Below are 22111 nucleotides of genomic sequence, written 5' to 3'. Positions count from 1 at the left end.
ACAGCAGGTCTCACTACCAGCCAATTAGCTCAGCGGGTTAGGAGCTGGTTCTTGGTGTCAGAGGTTGTGAGTTCAAGACCCAGCAAGGGCGATGATGATGATGATGACAGATCAAAATGTCAGTTGTCCTCAACACGAAACACAAGACAATTGTCCTAATGGTGGCATCACAGCAAGCCTCTAAATTTAAAAATCCAAATAGCTTGGACTGGACCATGTACGAAGGCTCCTAACATCTTAGACTCATAGTAGATGTTTGACAAATACATATCATTATTTTACCTCAAAAACTGATTTTTCTTTTTACTGTGGTTTCAAATCTGCCTACACGACAGTGAATGGCTTACTCAATTTGTGAAGCCACTGATGAAGGTCACTTGTCAATTAGCTCAGTGCGATAGACACCGGTCTTTGGTTCCCGAGGTTGTGGGTTCAATCCTCAACTGATGCAAATTGAACATTATAAGGTCAACTGTCTTGTCTTCCTATTCTCCTGTTTGTTGCTCAGAATTGCCTAAATTTGCCCAAAAGTAGCCCGGACCCGACCCATTGCTGCGCAGCAGCTATAATTCTTTCTTTCTTTCTTCTTCCAAAGTCATACTTCCCATGGGCGAAAACTCACCAAACTTTGCACAAAGGTTAAGTCCCATGCCAGATTCACTCAACTCCAAGGACATGTGCCCCCCCCCTCCTAGGGGGGGCACAATAAGCGTTTAAATTTAAAAACTTTAAAAATTCCTACCAAACCAACGGTAGATGCTACAGTGTTGAAACTTCACCACAATGTAGCCTCAATACTGCTGAAACTTTTGTCCACTTAAACTTATTACAAATTATGAAGTCCATCACTCTGTTTTTTTCAATAACTGTAAAACTTTTAAAATGTATCTCCTCCCACAATTTTTGCTCAATTGACACCAAAATTGCTACAGAGCATCTCCAGACTGTCCTCCACAAAACTTGTTTCTCGGATTTTTGATTAAGCAAAAATTGAGCCTACAGTGCATGAAAACGTTTGACTGTAAACAGTACTGTAAACATATACCATCAAATTCTTGCTAAATACATTTTCAAACTTCCTGAAAAAAAATGACAATATTCTGGAGTCATGGTTGATGAAGTTTAGCAAAAATCAGAATTTTAATTCAAAAACTGAATTTTTGAGAACATTTTGAATTCTGCTCTCATGGGAACAACTGCAGCCAATGTGAGAGTGGAATTTTTAAACATCAGATTTTCTCTTATGAAGCAAAACACTTATCATTAAAAAAAAATCACCAACATTTCCATGCTGTCAAGATGCAATTTATGTATTATCAGATTTTTGTTTAGATGACTGAATTTCTGAAATTTTGACCATTTCATCACAACAGCTGCCCGGGCACTGACTCACCTGAGTGGATAAATGAAGCTACACAGCAGGTCTCACTACCAGCCAATTAGCTCAGCGAGTTAGGAGCTGCTTCTTGGTGTCAGAGATTGTGAGTTCGAGACCCAGCAAGGGAGATGATGATGATGACATATCAAAATGTGAGATGTCCTCAAACTGTTTTGCTGTCTAAATGCAATTTATGTGTTAACTGATTTTTGTTTAGATAATAGAATTTCTGGCTTTCTTAAATCTGCCTTGACAACAGCTGCCCGGGCACTGACTCACCTGAGTGGATAAATGAAGCTACACAGCAGGTCTCACTACCAGTCAATTAGCTCAGCGATTTAGGAGCTGGTTCTTGGTGTCAGAGGTTGTGAGTTCGAGACCCAGCAAGGGTGATGATGATCATGACATATCAAAATGTTAGTTGTCCTCAGCATGAAACACAAGACAATTGTCCTAATGGTGGCATCACAGCAAGCCTCTAAATTTAAAAATTCAAATAGCTTGGACTGGACCATGTGCGAAGGCTCCTAACATCTTAGACTCATAGTTGATGTTTGACAAATATTTTACCTCAAAAAATGATTTTTCTTTTTACTCTTATATTTTTGTCTAAATAACTGGATTTTTTATTACTTTGTGTTTGTTTTGTGGTGATGTAATTCCAGACCGAACATAGGTGGCGGTATGTTGTCCTTTAATGCTGACTGACACCCTCCATTTAAACTCAAGAAGGAGAACTGAAATCACTTCAAGCTGATCCAGCTGAGAGTATCCAGAGAGAGAATGAGAGAGAAAAATCACAGCAGAATAAAAAGAAAGATTAAACCAAGAGAGCAGTAATTTAAACTGGTAAGGATCAAATTTGTCTGTTGGCTTGTAAGAATAACCTCATACTTAGGGAGAACTGTTATTTATATTTCAACATGTATGAAGTCCAGGTAATGAAATATTAAAAATAACTTGAATACCACAAATGCAAACACTTAATGAAACAGTGCAAATTCCTTTCAAGTCTCTTTGATTTATTCAGAACAGAGTTTGTGTTTTTTCTAATTCAAACTAAGGTAGAGCAGAGAGTATAACTTCTGTCGACCCCTAGAAGAATTTTATAGCCTAATCTTTCTATGTCTGAAAGTTCATTGCTCTCACCCCAATGGCTGGGTAAAGCCCTAGCCGCCTTCTTGAGGATGATGGCAAACACTCACGCTTCACGAGCCAATCGACTGAGCTTTGTGATGTGGGCCCTTGGTGCTTTCTTCTTAACCCACAACACCTCCAGAGGGCTTAGCGTCCTGGGGCAGTGGGGCAGCCCCCTTGGCACCTTGGGCTCCACAGCCACTGATGTTTACTCTCTGCCCGGTGGGTTGTTCAGTGCTCGCAGCGCTTCATCCACAGCTACCTTGATGCTGTCTTGGCTCTTTTGGTGATGTTAGTCACTAGCCGTCTTCTGTTGGGACCTCTGATTCTGAGTCTGGACAGGGCAATCCAAAGTGACTGCCTGGGAAATCCCTGATGGCCTACTTCCACTGGCAAATCCCATGCCTGCCATCCCAACTGCTTGCACTCATGGCCCAGCTTCCTCTTGTGGGCTTCCTCCATCCTCTCATCCTAAAGTATGGCACAGTCAGCTCGAGAAGCACCACTTGTTTTGATGCCCTGGACCACAGCGCTGTGTCTGGTCTGAGGATTGATAGTAATCTCCTCTGGAAACTTAAGTTGTCTCCTGAGGTCAACTCTCACGTCTCAGTCAGCAGCAGATAAATTATTATATATAACCCTGACTAATCATACTAATGCTGCATCAGCATCAAAACAAAGCCACAAAACATGCAATATTCATGAAATATGCTTTATTTTCTCAAGCAATAACCCCCTGCCTTCTTTTTAAAAAATGGTTTAGTCCATGCTGGAGCAACAGTAGCCCGGCAAACTCTTGAGACAGTTACTGTAGCACAGACAGGTTACTAGTGCTGGCTGAAAGAACAGAGAATGTGAGTGGAGAGAGAGAGGCCATCAGCGAAGTCGTCAGACAAGGATTGCAGAATGAGCTTTGGGTGATTCAAATGAGATTAATGTCTTGTAGTGGTGTATTTAAAAGCTTTCTTTAAAAAAAAGGCGGAAAAAGCAAACTAACCTAGAGCTAATCAAAATGTGGGACATCATCTTAATATGCATGACAAGGGATCAAAGGTCATCAAAACCACGAATAGGACTTCAACCACCAGTCTTTTAATCACAAGTAAGCAGCTTTATCCACTGACCTGTCCAGCAACAGGGAATAAGACTTTAGCTCCACCATAGTATTACCTTACATTACATGTGCTGCTCTGTTTTGCTTCATCATAACAAAGCAAGTTCCACTTCTGAACCTGTCCGGGGCACTTCTTCGGGTTGTCGGCCATGTTCCTACCTGTTGCTATGAGACCCACTGCTCCTCCTCCCCCTCCCTTCCTAAGTTGTGAGGTAAAACAAGTCTTTTCCTGTGCACAGTGCAGGAATGTCACAGGTTGACGCAAAATTGAAAACAACAAATATTGAAAAATACAATACAGAGATTTGTGGAGCTGACAGGTTTTATCAACTTGTCGTATCTCATTTAGTATTGGCTTGTGTGTAACGGACATGTTACATTATGTACTACAGCTTTAATATAGTCTTGTAAACAAATAATTTGAACTTATGGGGGGTACATTTCCTGAAGGTATAAGACAAATAAGACAGTATGAATTTGAGTGATTTGTGATCATCTCATAGTACTGAATCCAGCGAGAACAGGACCTCATGGCCACATTTCCAGATATTAGAATTTGTGATGATGATTTTTTGTAATAAAAGGCTGAAATTCACATGTCACCCATTGGTTTAGGTATGACAGGGAGATCACAAATGAATGGAAATCATACAGTTTTATTGTGTACATATAAGAAAGCCCTGTAAGTTTCAGCCTGATATTATCCTATATTCAATTTGACAGAATGGTAAAGTTTGTCATTGTCAAATTTGTAACTGGCCAATCCAGTGGTAACAAATCAGAAAAAATAGAAAATGACCCCCCCCCCCCCACACACACACACACACACTGGACAAATGCACATGCAGAGGAACAGTTCTGAAACAAAATTGAACTGTCAGACAATAATAAGGAAAGGCTGTCCTCTAGTGGTCATGTTGGCCAATAACAGTTTCACTGCACATTTGCTACAAATTCTGTGGATAAACTACTGAGATCACTCAATGTATTTTCAATCAAACAATGCATGTGTCCGTTCTGTTTTTTTTTGTGTGTGTATGCGTTAATGTTCTGTTTGTTGTGATTTACAGCTTTAGGACAAAGGATTGGTGGAGAACTGCAGAGTGGACAACTGCCTCAGGGCCCCTAGACCCCCAAGGGTCCTGTATAGTCAGTAGGCCTTTATATCAGATGGTTTGTGAGAGACAAACAGTATCAGCCTAAAGGCAGGTCCTGATTTATTGCCTGCCTTGACCACCTTTCTCACTCAATCAACTTCTCTGTGATGAAATTTACATTGTAGAAAAGCCCACAAACACAGCTCATTGGGACCCAGAATATTTTTCTTTTTGCAGTAAACCACATCAGGGGACAGTTGGCTTTGGAAATTAAGTAATAAGTGATAGTAAATTATTTATCAGTCTGAAGCAATAGAAGGATTTTTGACAAAATGGGCCCCATGGGGACAGAAACGTAAAAGCTTTTTAACCCTCCAGTCGTGCTACACAGCAACATAGGAGCTCAGTCAGTAAATATGAAAAGAGTTTAAAAAAAAATATATATATCACCAGGAAGCCAATTTGTTTGTGGTCATTTTTTTGTCTCTTTGTTAGATCTATCTCTTTTGCATCCCTGTGGCTGTTTTGTGTGGCATTATGCCTTTGTGTATTTGTCCATGTTACACACCTCTATGCACTTGTTTTTATGTCCGTATAGTAATCTTGTGTTTAAAAAAGTCTTATATAAAAATATAAAAATAGATAAATTTACTTTAAATTACTTTATTTGCTTACTTACTTGTCCTGCCAAATTTGTTTTGCTTGAAAACATCTCATTGTGACGGTTTCTCAACACTTCCTTGTACCTAGTTGTTAAGTGTGATACATCTGTTTGAGATTATTTTTGCACCTGTTTGTGGTTGTGTGACTCATTGTTTTGTCAAGCTCCAGGATATTTTGCAGGTGAAATTCATGGGCCTTGGACCTGTGGGAAGGGCCATTTGAAAAGTCCCCCATGCATTAGGCTAATTTAAACAATAAATCCTTTATAGATGGCAGCTCATCAGAGAGCGGAATACAATTACTGTAAATTATTACTGGCTCATAGGCTATATTAAGCATTGCGTAATAGGGTAACGACAGGGTAACCATATATCCCTGTATCCATATAGAGTTTTATAACCACAAATTTGCACGTGACTCAATGGCTTATTATATTCTGATGTCACGTGTACGGTTAGCAGGAAGTATGTTGTTAACAAAATATGTAGCTAATAAAAAAAATATGCACTAGTAGCTACATGAAATGATACTAACTATCTGAACCAAAACAGGCAACCGAGCATTTCGAGGTCAACGCGCTATGTCACCCTTTGAGACCCAGGTGACATCTCTAGCCTACGCTCCGCCCAGCTGGAGGCGAGGGGAGGCTGTCGGTAGGATAACACTGACTCTGTGTATGTGTGGAGTAGTCTGTCCGTACCGTTTCTGCCTCCTGTGTTGTTGTGGACGGTGTCTTTTTCCTTTTTTCCCCACCACCCACCAACCCCTACGTTGTTGTTTTGTGCGAGGATTCCGTATGTTTTTACGTCGCCGCGTTGTGTTTACGGACACTCGGACAGTCTTTTTCAGTCGGTTACAAGTCTTGGTATCATCAGTTGCTCGGTGTTGACACTGTAACTAACTAAACTAACGGCTCGGGGATTCACTAGCTCGAGGGTGTTTGTTTCTCTTTCCACTTCAAACTGGAAACACTAAACGGAAACACGGGCAATCCCCCAAGTCCTACTTATTTATTTATTAGCTTTTGTTGGTCAACTCGGCGTAGGAATTGTCCGTGACTTCGCGTTGTTTTTTCGGTTACATTGAACTAATGTATTGATTGACTGCTGGCGATGGACGAGCTACAACTTCCATCAGCGCATCTCAGTGTCCATAGTGTTTTTAAACTGAAAGGGAAACACTAGCTAACGTTACCACTACTTTACAACATGCTGATATTCACAAGACAACGAACAAGTGGACTCTTTGCTGACCTGTCGTGGAGGCTACAAACATGCTCCTAACAGCGTGAGTGAGGTAAGTGTTGTCATATTGTAACTTACATCCATAGGCTACATCACGTTACATTGACTATTATGAAATGGTTTGAAAACACTGTTATTATAAAGGTCATTCTGGCAGGTTATGGTTTGGCTATACAACATGGTAGCAACACACATATTTTATAATAAGGATGATCAGTGGTCTTCCTCTGTTTTCCCCATTGAGGCAGAAGAAGAACTGCAGTGAAGTTAGTTTGAAGTTGGATATTTGACAGACATTCGCTCACTCACTCGCTTCTCAATATATTAAAAATCCATATAAAATATTAGATGTGTTCAAATGCAATAAAAACAGGTGTGTCTCATAGAGGAGGCTTAGCTCTACCATCCTGTGTCGATTTTGAGCCAACAGGTCACATGACCTAGGAGTTATTGAGCTATAATGCTCATATTTACAGTATAAAATACATTAAAAATTCATATAAAATATTTAATGTGTTTAAATGCAATAAAAACAGGTGTGTGTCATAGAGGAGGCTTAGCCCTACCATCCTGTGTTGATTTTGAGCCAACAGGTTACATGACCTGAGAGTTATTGAGCTCTAATGCTCATATTTACAGTATAAAATACATAAAAAATTTATATAAAATATTAAATGTGTTTAAATACAATAAAAACAGGTGTGTCTCATAGAGGAGGCTTAGCCCTACCATCCTGTGTTGATTCTGAGTCAACAGGTCACATGACCTAGGAGTTATTGAGCTATAATGCTCATATTTACTGTATAAAATATATAAAATATTCATATAAAATATTAAATGTGTTTAAATACAATAAAAACAGGTGTGTCTCATAGAGGAGGCTTAGCCCTACCATCCTGTGTTGATTTTGAGCCAACAGGTCACATGACCTAGGAGTTATTGAGCTATAATGCTCATATTTACAGTATAAAATACATTAAAAATTCATATAAAATATTAAATGTGTTTAAATACAATAAAAACAGGTGTGTGTCATAGAGGAGGCTTAGCTCTACCATCCTGTGTTGATTTTGAGCCAACAGGTCACATGACCTGGGAGTTATTGAGCTATTAATGCTCATATTTACTGTATAAAATATATAAAATATTCATAAAAAATAGTAAATGTGTTTAAATGCAATAAAAACAGGTGTGTGTCATAGAGGAGGCTTAACCCTACCATCCTGTGTTGATTTTGAGCCAACAGGTCACATGACCTGAGAGTTATTGAGCTCTAATGCTCATATTTACAGTATAAAATACATTAAAAATTCATATAAAATATTAAATGTGTTTAAATACAATAAAAACAGGTGTGTCTCATAGAGGAGGCTTAGCCCTACCATCCTGTGTTGATTTTGAGCCAACAGGTCACATAACCTAGGAGTTATTGAGCTATAATGCTCATATTTACAGTATAAAATACATAAAAAATTCATATAAAATATTAAATGTGTTTAAATACAATAAAAACAGGTGTGTCTCATAGAGGAGGCTTAGCCCTACCATCCTATGTTGATTTTGAGCCAACAGGTCACATGACCTAGGAGTTATTGAGCTATAATGCTCATATTTACAGTATAAAATAAATCAAAAATCCATATAAAATAGTAAATGTGTTTAAATGCAATAAAAACAGGTGTGTCTCATAGAGGAGGCTTAGCTCTACCATCCTGTGTTGATTTTGAGCCAACAGGTCCCATGACCTGGGAGTTATTGAGCTATAATGCTCATATTTACAGTATAAAACAAATCAAAAATCCATATAAAATATTACATTCGTTTAAATGCAATAAAAACAGGTGTGTGTCATAGAGGAGGCTTAGCCCTACCATCCTATGTTGATTTTGAGCCAACAGGTCCCATGACCTAGGAGTTATTGAGCTCTAATGCTCATATTTAGCCTACTGTATAAAATATATTAAAAATTCATATAAAATAGTAAATGTGTTTAAATACAATAAAAACAGGTGTGTCTCATAGAGGAGGCTTAGCCCTACCATCCTGTGTTGATTTTGAGCCAACAGGTCCCATGACCTGGGAGTTATTGAGCTCTAATGCTCATATTTACAGTATAAAATAAATCAAAAATCCATATAAAATATTACATTCGTTTAAATGCAATAAAAACAGGTTTGTGTCATAGAGGAGGCTTAGCTCTGCACCCTGTGTTGATTTTGAGCCAACAGGTCCCATGACCTGGGAGTTATTGAGCTCTAATGCTCATATTTACAGTATAAAATACATTAAAAATTCATATAAAATATTAAATGTGTTTAAATACAATAAAAACAGGTGTGTGTCATAGAGGAGGCTTAGCTCTACCATCCTGTTTCGATTTTGAGCCAACAGGTCACATGACCTAGGAGTTATTGAGCTCTAATGCTCATATTTAGCCTACTGTATAAAATACATTAAAAATTCATATAAAATATTAAATGTGTTTAAATACAATAAAAACAGGTGTGTGTCATAGAGGAGGCTTAGCTCTACCATCCTGTGTTGATTTTGAGCCAACAGGTCCCATGACCTGGGAGTTATTGAGCTCTAATGCTCATATTTACAGTATAAAATACATTAAAAATTCATATAAAATATTAAATGTGTTTAAATACAATAAAAACAGGTGTGTGTCATAGAGGAGGCTTAGCTCTACCATCCTGTGTCGATTTTGAGCCAACAGGTCACATGACCTAGGAGTTATTGAGCTCTAATGCTCATATTTAGCCTACTGTATAAAATACATTAAAAATTCATATAAAATATTAAATGTGTTTAAATACAATAAAAACAGGTGCGTGTCATAGAGGAGGCTTAGCTCTACCATCCTGTGTTGATTTTGAGCCAACAGGTCCCATGACCTGGGAGTTATTGAGCTCTAATGCTCATATTTACAGTATAAAATAAATCAAAAATCCATATAAAATATTACATTTGTTTAAATGCAATAAAAACAGGTGTGTTTCATAGAGGAGGCTTAGCTCTACCATCCTGTGTTGATTTTGAGCCAACAGGTCCCATGACCTGGGAGTTATTGAGCTCTAATGCTCATATTTACAGTATAAAATAAATCAAAAATCCATATAAAATATTACATTTGTTTAAATGCATTAAAAACAGGTGTGTGTCATAGAGGAGGCTTAGCTCTACCATCCTGTGTTGATTTTGAGCCAACAGGTCACATGACCTGGGAGTTATTGAGCTATTAATGCTCATATTTACTGTATAAAATATATTAAAAATTCATATAAAATAGTAAATGTGTTTAAATGCAATAAAAACGGGTGAGTGTCATAGAGGAGACTTAGATCTTCTGTTCTGTGTTGATTTTGAGCCAACAGGTCACATGACCTGGGAGTTATTGAGCTCTAACACCCATATTTACTGTATAAAATATATAAAAAATTAATGTGACCTTTTGGCTCAAAATCAACACAGAATGGCAGATGTGAGCCTCCTCTATGACACACACCTTTTTTTATTGCATTTAAACACATTTACTATTTTATATGGATTTTTGATTTATTTAATACTGTAAATATGAGCATTATAGCTCAATAACTCCTAGGTCATGTGACCTGTTGGCTCAAAATCAACACAGGATGGTAGGGCTAAGCCTCCTCTATGAGACACACCTGTTTTTATTGTATTTAAACACATTTAATATTTTATATGAATATTTTATATATTTTATACAGTAAATATGAGCATTATAGCTCAATAACTCCTAGGTCATGTGACCTGTTGACTCAGAATCAACACAGGATGGTAGGGCTAAGCCTCCTCTATGAGACACACCTGTTTTTATTGTATTTAAACACATTTAATATTTTATATGAATTTTTTATGTATTTTATACTGTAAATATGAGCATTAGAGCTCAATAACTCTCAGGTCATGTAACCTGTTGGCTCAAAATCAACACAGGATGGTAGGGCTAAGCCTCCTCTATGACACGCACCTGTTTTTATTGCATTTAAACACATTAAATATTTTATATGAATTTTTAATGTATTTTATACTGTAAATATGAGCATTATAGCTCAATAACTCCTAGGTCATGTGACCTGTTGGCTCAAGATCGACACAGGATGGTAGAGCTAAGCCTCCTCTATGAGACACACCTGTTTTTATTGCATTTGAACACATCTAATATTTTATATGGATTTTTAATATATTGAGAAGCGAGTGAGTGAGCGAATGTCTGTCAAATATCCAACTTCAAACTAACTTCACTGCAGTAGAAGAAGACATGTTTTCATACATCACAACATCACCCCCTACAGTCATGACCTGCCCTTTAGTCACTCTACCATGAATGATAATGGCCTTTATGTAATAAGCCTATACAGAGCACCTAATTATATAACAAGTTCTGCCCATTGAGCTTATATTGCATTTGCAAGATAAACTGAAATAATCTTGGAGGATTGCTTCTTGACAAATGTCTAAATGTGGCAGTGTGTCTGTGTGGCTCAGGGTTTTATATGTGAAGGGAACTCAACCTGATACACCACCAGTGAGATGTGCGTTCCTTATGCATGTCTGGATTAAAGGGTAAGTAACTATAGATGACTCACTCCTCCTTCGTGTCATGAAGTTAGATCTGCAGCAGACAGGGAGTTCAGATTTAACTGGCGGGTTTTTTTTTATTTATACCATGCAGTGCTGCCTCACATATTCATATTTTTATACCACTTCTGAAGTTGCTGTCATTCAAGTCTCATAACTGCTAGTGCGCGCATGTGTTACTGTGTACCATTTTGGGCTCTGATCCATTACAGCCCAGACAGTGCAAAGCGCCATGGCCGTGGCATCAGCGCGCCAGTACACATTAGGATAAGGCATGACTGATTGCCCTCAGTGTAAGTGAGATGGACACTCCCCTGGTGTCACAGTGTTTGGGTGGGGTTGCATATACACACACACAAATGCAAATCTATGTGTGTGTTCCTCACGCACCTGTTGGCAGGGGTCCTAGAGCACCACCTTGGCTGAGGGTGTGTTTACAATCTGATTCCCCTCAACAACAGCTGAATGTCTCCACTGTGCAGCAGCCTATAGCTGAAGACCCCCCAAACTGCAGTTCACTGTGCGGTTTCTCCAGACTGTGTGTGTGCCCAAGTGTTTCTGGTAATCTAGCTATGTGTGAAGATACACGTTACACACACTACCCTGCGCATAGTAGTCATTCCAAGTATAGTGCCCATGACGGGCTGCCTTGAGGTCAGCAGATACAGATAAGATGTTAAAGTGTGTTTACATAGGAATAAAAGGGATTATTTGCAGCACAAAGCATTGTTGAGTCATTCATATGACAATGTCAGATATGACACACTACAGGAGTCAGTGTAGAGCAAGGTGAGCGGTGTGTAATATCTGAAGATTCTCAGCTATGCAGGTCATTTTGAGACAAGAAGAGCTGAATGGAGGACATCTGGCCCTGGTTATAGATACTTGAAAACATTTCACCGCTCATTTAAGAGGCTCCTTCAGTTCTGAAAGGACATGCTCTCAATTCAGCTCTTCTTGAAAGAGGGATGTACAGCTCTTAGGACTAGATATGAGTAGTTTGCTTTCATCCTTTCCACTGTGGGGGTTGTATTCACTGTCGTTTTTCAGATTTCATTATTAGAACAATACGGACATGGGGAGTCTCTCACTGATTCTTGCTCTGCTTGTCTGATCGTACAAGATGATGGATCTAATAGCCGAGCACTTAAAATGCCCATTCAGGATAATAATACACATAGTTTTATGCAAGTTTTCACGTGTGTGTGTTGTTGTGGTGATGTTGTGCTCAGGGCCAAGGGACTTGATTTGACTTTGACTTTTCTCTGATCCTCTCTGCCCTCCTCTCTCTCTCTCTGTATGAGGCCTATCATTAGGGCTATACTTAGCCACGCTTATCAGTTGTGTCGTTCCCTCGGTAAGACCACAGATGTTTAACGGCTTTTAATAGCTCAGCGTGTAGAGGAGTGGAGACACAGGATCTCAGAAACACTGGCCCAGGGTTAGAAATTGACAGGTGCTTAGGACAAAAATGCCCTTCAGAAATGAAAAAACTATACAGTACCAGTACTTTGCATGATGTGTAATTCATATGTTACTTGATTGTACTTTCTCATGTCTGTGGGACAACTGGGGTGTCTTTGTCAAGGTGATTTCTTTTGGTGAGATGCATAGATGTCCCTACCCTGAAGGAGTAGAAATTTGAAAGCAGACATTTGTAATGTCAGTCTACAAGCACCAGCAGGCTATAAACTAGTAATATGCTGAAAAAAGAAGAGTTAAGTCCTGTTTTGACACATGGAAGGTGATGCACTTAACTTTGTATTCAATTTTTTTTTCTTATAAAAAGTGATGTGTGATATGAGTTACAATGTGAACTCCTCTATAATATCAGATTGCAGGTTGTATACAGCTGCGCGTCTGGACCTCCTGTCCTCTCAGGAAGCAATAATACAACGTGGAAAAAGTTGAATACATGGGAGTGTTTTTGTCTACGTGAAAGTCCATCTGTTCATTTGCTCCGTTTGTGTGTGTGTGTGTTTACACAGGTGTTATTATGAAAACAATGCAAGGTGGTAGCAGCAGATGCCTGGCATTTATTGTCAGGATATAATGAACAGTTGCTGAAAATGTGTGTTTGACTACAGACATTTTGCCTTCCAAAATGCAGGAGAAGTACTTATATGATATGCCAGTCTGCGCAATATCAGGACCCAGAGAGTGGAGCCACTTAATAGAACCCCTCCATCATTAACTTAATCATTTATATCTGATTTTCTTATGGTGACATTCATTTCAAATTGTGATGTACGTGACTGTCATCTACTCTGTTGAAAATTAATTTGCATAATTAAAGGCTTACATACCAGAGCGCTACTCTTACATATTGTAGGTAAACAGACTCTGTGTGATTGACAGCCTCGACCGCACAGCTATCTGAGAAAGGCCCTAATTAGCCATAACTGAAAATACCTGAATGAGTGTACATGACCTTTAAGTACAGGTGCAGGCGAGAAAGCGATCATTTACTTTATCACTTATGTTCCAAGTTCCTTCTTTCATATAATGCTGTAATTGTTTTTCTAATGACAGTACTTTATATGATATTTAAAATGCATGCTATCCAACAGAGTGTATGCCTCATCGGGTATCATTTCTTGCAGTCATCTTGTTTCATACAGTTTCTTAAGTATCAGGTAATGTCAGTGCATTAATCCTCCATCACACCGGTTTGCAGGGTCACTCTCATTAAAACCTTTAAGTCTGGTTCAATAATCCTCTGAGGCTTTGAGTCATGTGATATTATAGAGTCTTTGGCACAGTTCAGAGCCGGCATTGACATGTGTATCAGGTGATCCAATCAGTGGTGGACAGCTCTAAGTACAGGTGTGAATGCATCCAAGGCACTCTGAGGAGACATTAGTGATCCGGGTCGGCTCGGGTCGGTCTGGGCTGACGTCTTCCTGTCTCTCCACATTTATATTTCTACAATTTTAATTGTCCAAATTGTCCTTTTATTATGCAGCTGCTCACAATGTAGTGTAGATTCGCTCTGTCCCATCTTGCCCAGCTCTCTCTTTCATAGTCATGCACATAAACACAATGGAAAACACTAACAAAACACTCAGTTTTTGTGAACAAGAATGATATGCCGTGGGGTCCAAAAGTCTGATAGCAGCACTTTTCCATTTCCGGTGCTTGTCTTTGGGACCAGACGTTAAGACTGGACTGAAAACTGTGTTGTGTGTTTTGAGGGTGAGAGTTTTATTTTAACCTATACGTCCACAAACACTGCTTTCTAGCACAAGGCTCAGGTAATAAGAGGTTTCTGTACTCATGTTACTGCACAGGTTTCAATTGGCACGTTGCCTCTTTTTGGTACTGAATGATTAACTCAATGACACATAATTGCATGTTACAAACTGGATGTTTCTTTGTGATACACACCCGTAAAGCTGAAACTCTGGATCTGATGACTTAGGCTTTGTGAGATAGTGACATTTGACTCTAATGTCGTTGCAAAAAACAAATAGTGTTCTGAATGTCACCTGTGCAGACATGGTCGTTGGTATTCAAATACCGTGTTTGCATGGCAGGCTGAACTACAGCATCATCTTGTATCTCCAGATAATGGATTTTATTGTGCTGCTTTGGCTTTCTGCTTTCAAATATTTTAAACAGCGGGGTTTATGTAGCCATGGACGCCACTAATGAGTATTGAGTCAGTTCAGAAAAGGCTAGATCACTGTCCCACCCTCTCTTGGATAGGTTCCCTTCCAGTTTCATCAGCTGACCCAGTAGCCCTACACTGTGTGAAAAACTGGACACAAAGGCACGGACGTTAACCACCAACTGTGGCCTGATTTGATGTAGGGATGCCTTGTTCTCCCTGGCTACATGTCAGACTGTTAGTTAGCTACTGTATTAAAATGTGCTGCCTGAGGAAACGGCAGAGATTGGGGGGTGGGTGGGCGTTTATTCAGAGGGACAGCCTGATAGAGAGAATGGAGAGGAAGGAGGCACAGGAAAAGGAGAGAATTTGGGCAGAAGGGAAGCTGACCTAATGGCAGTGTATTGTCCTCTCACAAAGGATAACTCAGACAGGAACATGATTAAAAGTTTACTATTTGCACTGTTTCATATTTATTTCAATGCCGGGTTCGTTCCCTTAAAGCGACACCTCTCGCTGGCCTGTGTTTTCACTGCAGCATGTGGCGGTAAGGGGAATGAGTCAGAGTTTGGGTAGGTCACATCACAACAGCGCAGCAGATCAGCTGGAGATGTTTCAAATGAACTCACATGTCCCTGTGAAGAGTGACCTTATTGGGAGGTACCAGAGAAAATGATCAATGTTCTGGTCTCCAAGAAAAGCTTGGGTGAAGGAAGGAAGATAAACTTACCATGAACTCTCTGTGACTGAGTCCTTTTGTGTTTGTCATGTGAGAAAACATTCCTATAAAGGTTGATTTTTCACTTAAGACCTATGATAGCACTGAGTTATGATTACTTAATGCTATTTGTGTCTGCACTGTATTGTCATAAACAATTATCTTTAAGTGAAGTCAGAGAAATACATGTTTTTTTCTTCTGGATTATAATGGATTTTTCTTCATGGTGAAAAAGTAGACCCTCTTACAGTGGGTAGTGCTAAGCAGGTTACAGGTAACATGATTTAAAAGGGGCTGTCAGATGCCCTGCAGTCTTCGCACAGAGGCGTTCAAATGAAGGTCACATACTGTAAGAGGGAGCAGACAGCGACATGTCTGGGTAAGCATGTTCTACATCTACACGAAAAAACTGTAGGTGCAGCATGTTGTTAGGAGAACTGTGATTATTGTGGATATCTAGACTGCTATAGCGCAGAGGATTATTAGATTTATTGAAGCCCAACTACATCTATTGCTCAGCATCACACCTTAAAAAGAGACCAGCAGAATTATTCATGTGGACAAGTACTTTAAAGGGCGTTTCTGCTTCGTGACTCGTCATTAGTATGACTAGTTCAGACTTAATTTAATATGTAATATTGTGACCTGCATGTAGACCAGCTGATTTTAACTGAACCACATGACAGAAGAATTATATAAAAGCTTTAAGAGTCTTTTGAAATCCTGTGTTTTAGCATTTAATTCTGTTGCTAATCTAACGTAGGCTGTGCCAGACCCCCGTACTGTGATTTATAAAGGTATATATGGCACCGCAGGCTCTTATAAACAGGAGATATTGAGGAACTGGCAATGCTTGCATGGTTTTACTGCTGGCACTTAGCAGAAAACGGTTGACTGAGTGGAACTGGTATGATGTCAAGCATGAAATGAGTGGGGGAAATTGAATTCACACTGAATATTTACGAGAACCACAACAAATTCCTCTTTACTGGAGTCACTTTTCATGTGCAGCTGAATGCTAGGAAGGCTCTGTTTTCCTTTATTATCCCCTCTGGTGATCTCATGACATCGGGCCAGCACAGTGCACACTGAAATTGCTACTTAAGCTTGGAGATACATTTTCTTGCGCGGGGAGGATTATGTGGCTTTGGTCTTTAGACTTTGTACTATATTGTACCAAATGATCAGACTTTTTCCTGCTGTTGATAATCTTATTTTGTGCTGGAAATGAGTCTTTGTAGTGTTTGGTGTAAAGCCCAATTTCTCCTTTCCTCTCCTCCCTGCTCCCGTTGCAGGGAGCAATGGGTGGGGCTGCTAAAAGATGCCCTATCAAATATTAACTGCACCCATGGAGGCTCTGTTCTCGTCAACCGCACACCCATCGGCACACACCGCACACGCGTCACATTTCGCATACACACATGCAGATAGAGAGAGAGAGATAGAGTGAAAGCCAGGCAGCAGACAGATCAACCTCTGAAGAGTGTCTTCCTGTTCTTTTGGGTGCTGCCTCACTTTCAGTTTAGATGATAGAAAACTATAAGAGTGTTTTGACAACTTAGTTTCGCTCTTATCTTAGTAAGTGACTCTGGGATGGAAATGACTGGACAAGTCAACTTTGCTTCACTGAGTTAAGGTAATGTTTTAAATGCACTTTTTTTTTTACACAAGCAAAGACACTGGCACTGCACAGTACAGTAGTTCTTAATGCAGCAGTCTGCCACACCTTAACTTTCTCCACTTACACTGCATCTACTCACTCTTTCTTCTGTTGGTGTCTGTCATTTGATCTAGCACAGTTAGTACACAGCATTACCAAACCCTCTACGCTGTCTCATTGGATTAGCATCACTTAGCATCAGGGTAGCTCAGCCCAGTATTGCTTTCACTCAATACACATTAGCCCAGCGTCAGTGTTGCTTTCATCCCTGTCTCATTCTATTAGCCTGCTCTAATGGCACTCTGTTAATCTCTTCAGGGAGAGAGTTATGGGCCACTAGCTCCCTGTCCAGATGACTGGCCTAGTTATTACTCCACTGAGACGCAGAACTCTGTCAATATATGTAAATGAGTCTGGAGTTTGGTTTAGATTCATTATGAAGTGACATAGTCATCTTGGTATTTGATAGTCAGATAATACTTACTGTGCCCTCATCCATTCCCAGATTAGATACTTTGAATTAAAAGGCATTGGGCCTCCATATTTGTATTTTTTGATCTGTGTGGTAGATGGTTAATTTAACACAGGCCTTCAAATTTATTTGACAAGAATTAAATTGCACTGGTTATGTGTGTATTTGTGCTGCTTTGCCTTTTTGCTCGATATCTTTATTGGACTTTTATGCAAAGCCACCATACACCCGAGAAAGAAGATGGTATCATGTCCCCATGAAAAACCTTTGAGATTATTCTGATATTTACGTATGCAACACGTCACAAAAACCTAGACACACAAAACATAAACCAACACAAACACAAATGAGTGCATTGTCCTTTACAAAAAATGCCTTGGTGTCTTACAGGAGAGCCACTTTGATGAAATGCTAGGCTCTCCAAACTGGTCGTAGAATCATTGATCCATGTAATCGATTGGTTCTGCGTTATGAAAAACAGATTTTCTAAGATAGAAAGATTTTGGAAAGAAATAGGGAGGGACAGAGAAGTTCTGGTTTGCAGCTGTTTTCAAAATCACGCCAAGAACAAACAAGTGCCAGAAAAGAGATTGCATCTTTTCGTGCTCATTCTATCCAACCCATTTGTCCCAGCCCTCCCTCTTTGTTTTCCCTTATTCAGTTATCTTCATTATGCACCTTAACCACAGTCCTCATGGACTTGAATTGCTCAGACAGAATAAATTCAAAACAAAAAATGCTCTGCTTGTTGAGACTAGCTGAAGGGAGTTTTTTTTAATTCCCCATCCACATGATATGGTTGTGTTTAGGAAACCATTCTGAAAATGTAACCAGAAGCTATACCCACTTCTGTACACAGGAAATGATACAGCCACAGCGAGTCTATCACTGCAAAAAAGGAAATGCCACTTAGTGCAGATTTTTTAAGTGATTATAGCATCTAGATTATTTTAATGGTATGATAAAGTTTAAGATGGAAAAATTACATGTTTCCAAATAAGTTGTGGTTTTGTGGTCTGTTTCTTTCTGTTCCATCAGTTGCTTTGAATAAAATTTGTCTGAAATGACTGGAGCACCACTTGTTTCATGAAGACAAGAAAAAGTAATGTAAGCGATTTCTTTCTTTTGTAGAAACAAGTGTTGAAAGTCTATATCTCATACATTCTCATACATTCTCTCATTCACTGATAGTGGGAAATCAATGTGTTTTCTAAAATACTGTGGAATGAAACACTTTTGCTTGGACTCTGTCCAGGGAAATACTCTTCATATCCTCCTTGGCCTTATCCCCCTCTGGGCTTCCACAGTCTGAATGAAGTCAAATAAACACCTCCTTCTTAATCTTTCAGAATTGAAGGAAAGATAAGAGGAAAGATGGATGTAGCCAGCCATGCTGAGAAATAGCACTGTTGCTGTGTAATGATGGGGAGCTATGAGCACTGGGAGATGGGGACAGGCTGGCTATTGGGAGAAACAGCGGGACGGGGGATTTGCTCTGTGTTGTAGAGTACCTCCATTCATGCGTAGCGCCAATGACCCAATAGATCATAGCTCTGGAGCTGTCGCATCCTATCTGCATCCATCCCGTTACCCCTGAAGAATGCATCTCTGTAGTGTGTGTACATGTGCGGCCCAAAAGTGAAAACTTTGCCAGGAGAGTAATGAACGACCTTACTCTTGTAGATCCAATCTTTCAGCCCTCCTGCATCTCTGCCAGGTGCTGTCTGTCTGGTTGTCCTCTGAGTTGGAAATGAAGAAAGGGCAAATACCCTCCCTGGCAGGGATACAGGAAGCTTCCATTCCTTTGCACTACAGAGAGAAAGAAAAAGATGTCATATCACTTTCTCGGGGACTGCTGCTGAGATGCAGAGGATCTCTCTGTGGGAAAAGTCTGCTGGGAGTCTTTTCTGTCTTTCCCATTCTAATTCTGTTTTGCAATAATCGCCTGTCTCTGTGTCTGTTTCTCTTCTCTTTTGATCCTTTTCATTCCCCACACTGCTCATTGTTGCCTCTCTCATTGTGTTTTTCAGTCACTCTTGATTGGGAATGAATCCATAGAGAAACCAAACACACACACACACGCACTGGATCATAAGAGATGTAAATCTTTTAATCTGTTCGATATCACTCTAAAAACTCTTTTTTGCTGTTGACCAATTGTTGGAGCAAGTATTCAGAGCAGAAGACCAAGAAAAACTTAATTATTTAAACTCTCGCTCCAGACATCCATGTCAAACCAGGTTAGAAAGAGACCAACAGCACTGAGGCTTTTCAAGGTTTTCCCCTGTTACGGCAGTTTTTATTTTATTTTCATCATATAAAAAGAATAACTCTAACTTCAGTAGGAAGTGTGTATCGCCTGACCTGTTTCTTTTCTTTACATTACTCATCCACTCAGACTACCAAGGGTTCATGTGGTGCCATGCAGCGAAGAGCAGCAGAAAGATGCACTGCCGTCATATAGTTTATTGCAGGTCTTGTGCTATCTGTTGGATATTTATTTACAGGGCTATACTCTGTGGGGGGAGGGGCAGACCTTCAGATATGAGCGTTTGACAGATGGCATGGACGGTTTACTGCCCTACCTCTGAATATGTGTCAGTGAGGATCTTGTTTATTTGTGACCTGACCTGTCTCTTTGTACTAGCATTTGGAGTATCACTGTGTGTCAACCACTTTGTATTCATAGCACTGAGCAACAGTAACAAATAGGTAATAGCTAGATCCTATTTTTCTGGTAAAAACATGGATATTGAATGGGCACCTGACCTGACCTGTGGCTGTGATGGTGTGGTATTAGTAGGGCATTTACTTTACATAGGAAAAAATGCAGTGTTTGAATACAGCATCTCTCAACTAGGTTACCAAAGCACCACCGATGTGTTCAGATGTAAATGTTAATTGAATATTTTTCAGATTTTCCTTGTTCTTTAGTCTGCTAATCAGTTATTTACACATTTAACATATTAATAATAACATATTTTCTAGGGCCATACTAACTGCACTAGTACTATATGAGCACCTGTTTAATGAGAGGGTCGACATGCGTAGTATTTCTGATTTCTGCTTTTATCAATAACATAACCGCGCAGACAGAAATTCTCCAGTGTCTGTATGAAGATTGAGATGACCCAGTTGTGTTAACATTTGTCACAGCAGTGTGTGAATCTGCTGATATGTCATAGCAGTGTGTCACTCTGGATATGAATGAAACTTGAGAGGTTCTGGGGCCACAAACAGCAGCGAAAACCTCTAATCTAATCGCCACCCATTGAACACACACAGACACACAAAGTTACCACCCCCTCCCTTAGGCAAAGAGGCTTTGGTTTCCCTGCTTGCGCATGCTGACCTGATTTTGTGTGTGTGTGTAGCTGTGTGTTTTTGTGTGCATCCCCATTTGTGTTTATGGCGCAGATTAGGATTGTGGCATTGCCAGACACTTGTGTGTGGAGAGTGGTTGAGTGTGTCTCTTTGATTGAAGACACGTGTGTCTGTGCAAGAGAATGTGGGGCAGTGTGGTACAGGGTTTATTTTCCAAAACATAAACCCACATTGTCACAGAATACCCCTCCCCCAGCCCCTCAAAAGTTGAGTGGATTACTGCTGCAGTATCTGCCTTTGTATCTTTGTGCCAGTTTGTCAAAGGATCCACTCATGTGGGTGTAAGGGCTTCATCTATTGCAGAACAACAAACACAGCCAGACGTTTCTTAAAAGTTGATGAGTAGTTGGGAATATTGTCATCATTTGATGCAACATTAAGTCAGTCTGAAGTAACTGCTTTTCTTCTTCATGCAAGTGGGTTTACTTTCTGTTAACCGCACTGCCCATCTGGGTCTGTGCAACTTTTTCATTTCATAATCTTCCAGCTCCCGGCAGATGGATGTAACACACAGGTGCACCCCCCAAACACAAGTACACTTCTCTCATGGCTGATTAGAACTGAATGAATCTAACAATGAGTGAGAGGAAGCAGCCCTGTGTTCTTCCCCCCATTGGCATTACATAGTGTACATCCTCCATTCACCATTCACAGTGCGTTGGCCACCTTCCCAGCTCTGGTTTCCCCTTGCCCCTCAGGCGTTGTCTATCTGTTTGCCCATTCTTTTGTTTGCCAGTAGGGTTGGCGCCATATCCTCATCTGTCAGTTGGGTTAGGGTGAGAAAACATAAAAAATCATTACTCTATTAACTTCTTATTTAATATGGACAGTCCTGTTGGTCCTCAATTTACCCTTTTATAATTAGAACTGATGTGTATGTGTTATGTGTGCGTTGCCTGTTTTTAAACAGACTGTAAAGCACACATTTATGCTGCAGTGCATTTAATTTTGTGTGTTTTTATCTGTTCCAAATAGAGTTGCAAGTACTTACATCATCTCCAGTGTGACTCAGATATCTATCTG

General features: G+C 39.7%; 1 protein-coding gene across 1 annotated transcript in view; it reads left to right on the top strand.

Annotated features, from left to right (window-relative positions):
* Positions 1-6073: 6073 nt before the first annotated feature.
* The window catches only part of LOC310998605 (serine-rich coiled-coil domain-containing protein 2-like), a 54242-nt gene continuing 38204 nt past the window's right edge, over positions 6074-22111 (top strand). Inside the window, 1 exon segment of the mRNA XM_083988738.1 lies at positions 6074-6676. The gene's annotated coding sequence lies outside the window, so the exon portion shown is untranslated.

Source organism: Trachurus trachurus (genome assembly GCF_905171665.1).
Source record: "Trachurus trachurus genome assembly, chromosome: 15".
In the NCBI taxonomy this organism is placed as follows: domain Eukaryota; kingdom Metazoa; phylum Chordata; class Actinopteri; order Carangiformes; family Carangidae; genus Trachurus; species Trachurus trachurus.
The sequence above is the reverse complement of the archived record's forward strand: the minus strand, read 5'-3'. Positions and strand labels throughout refer to the sequence as shown.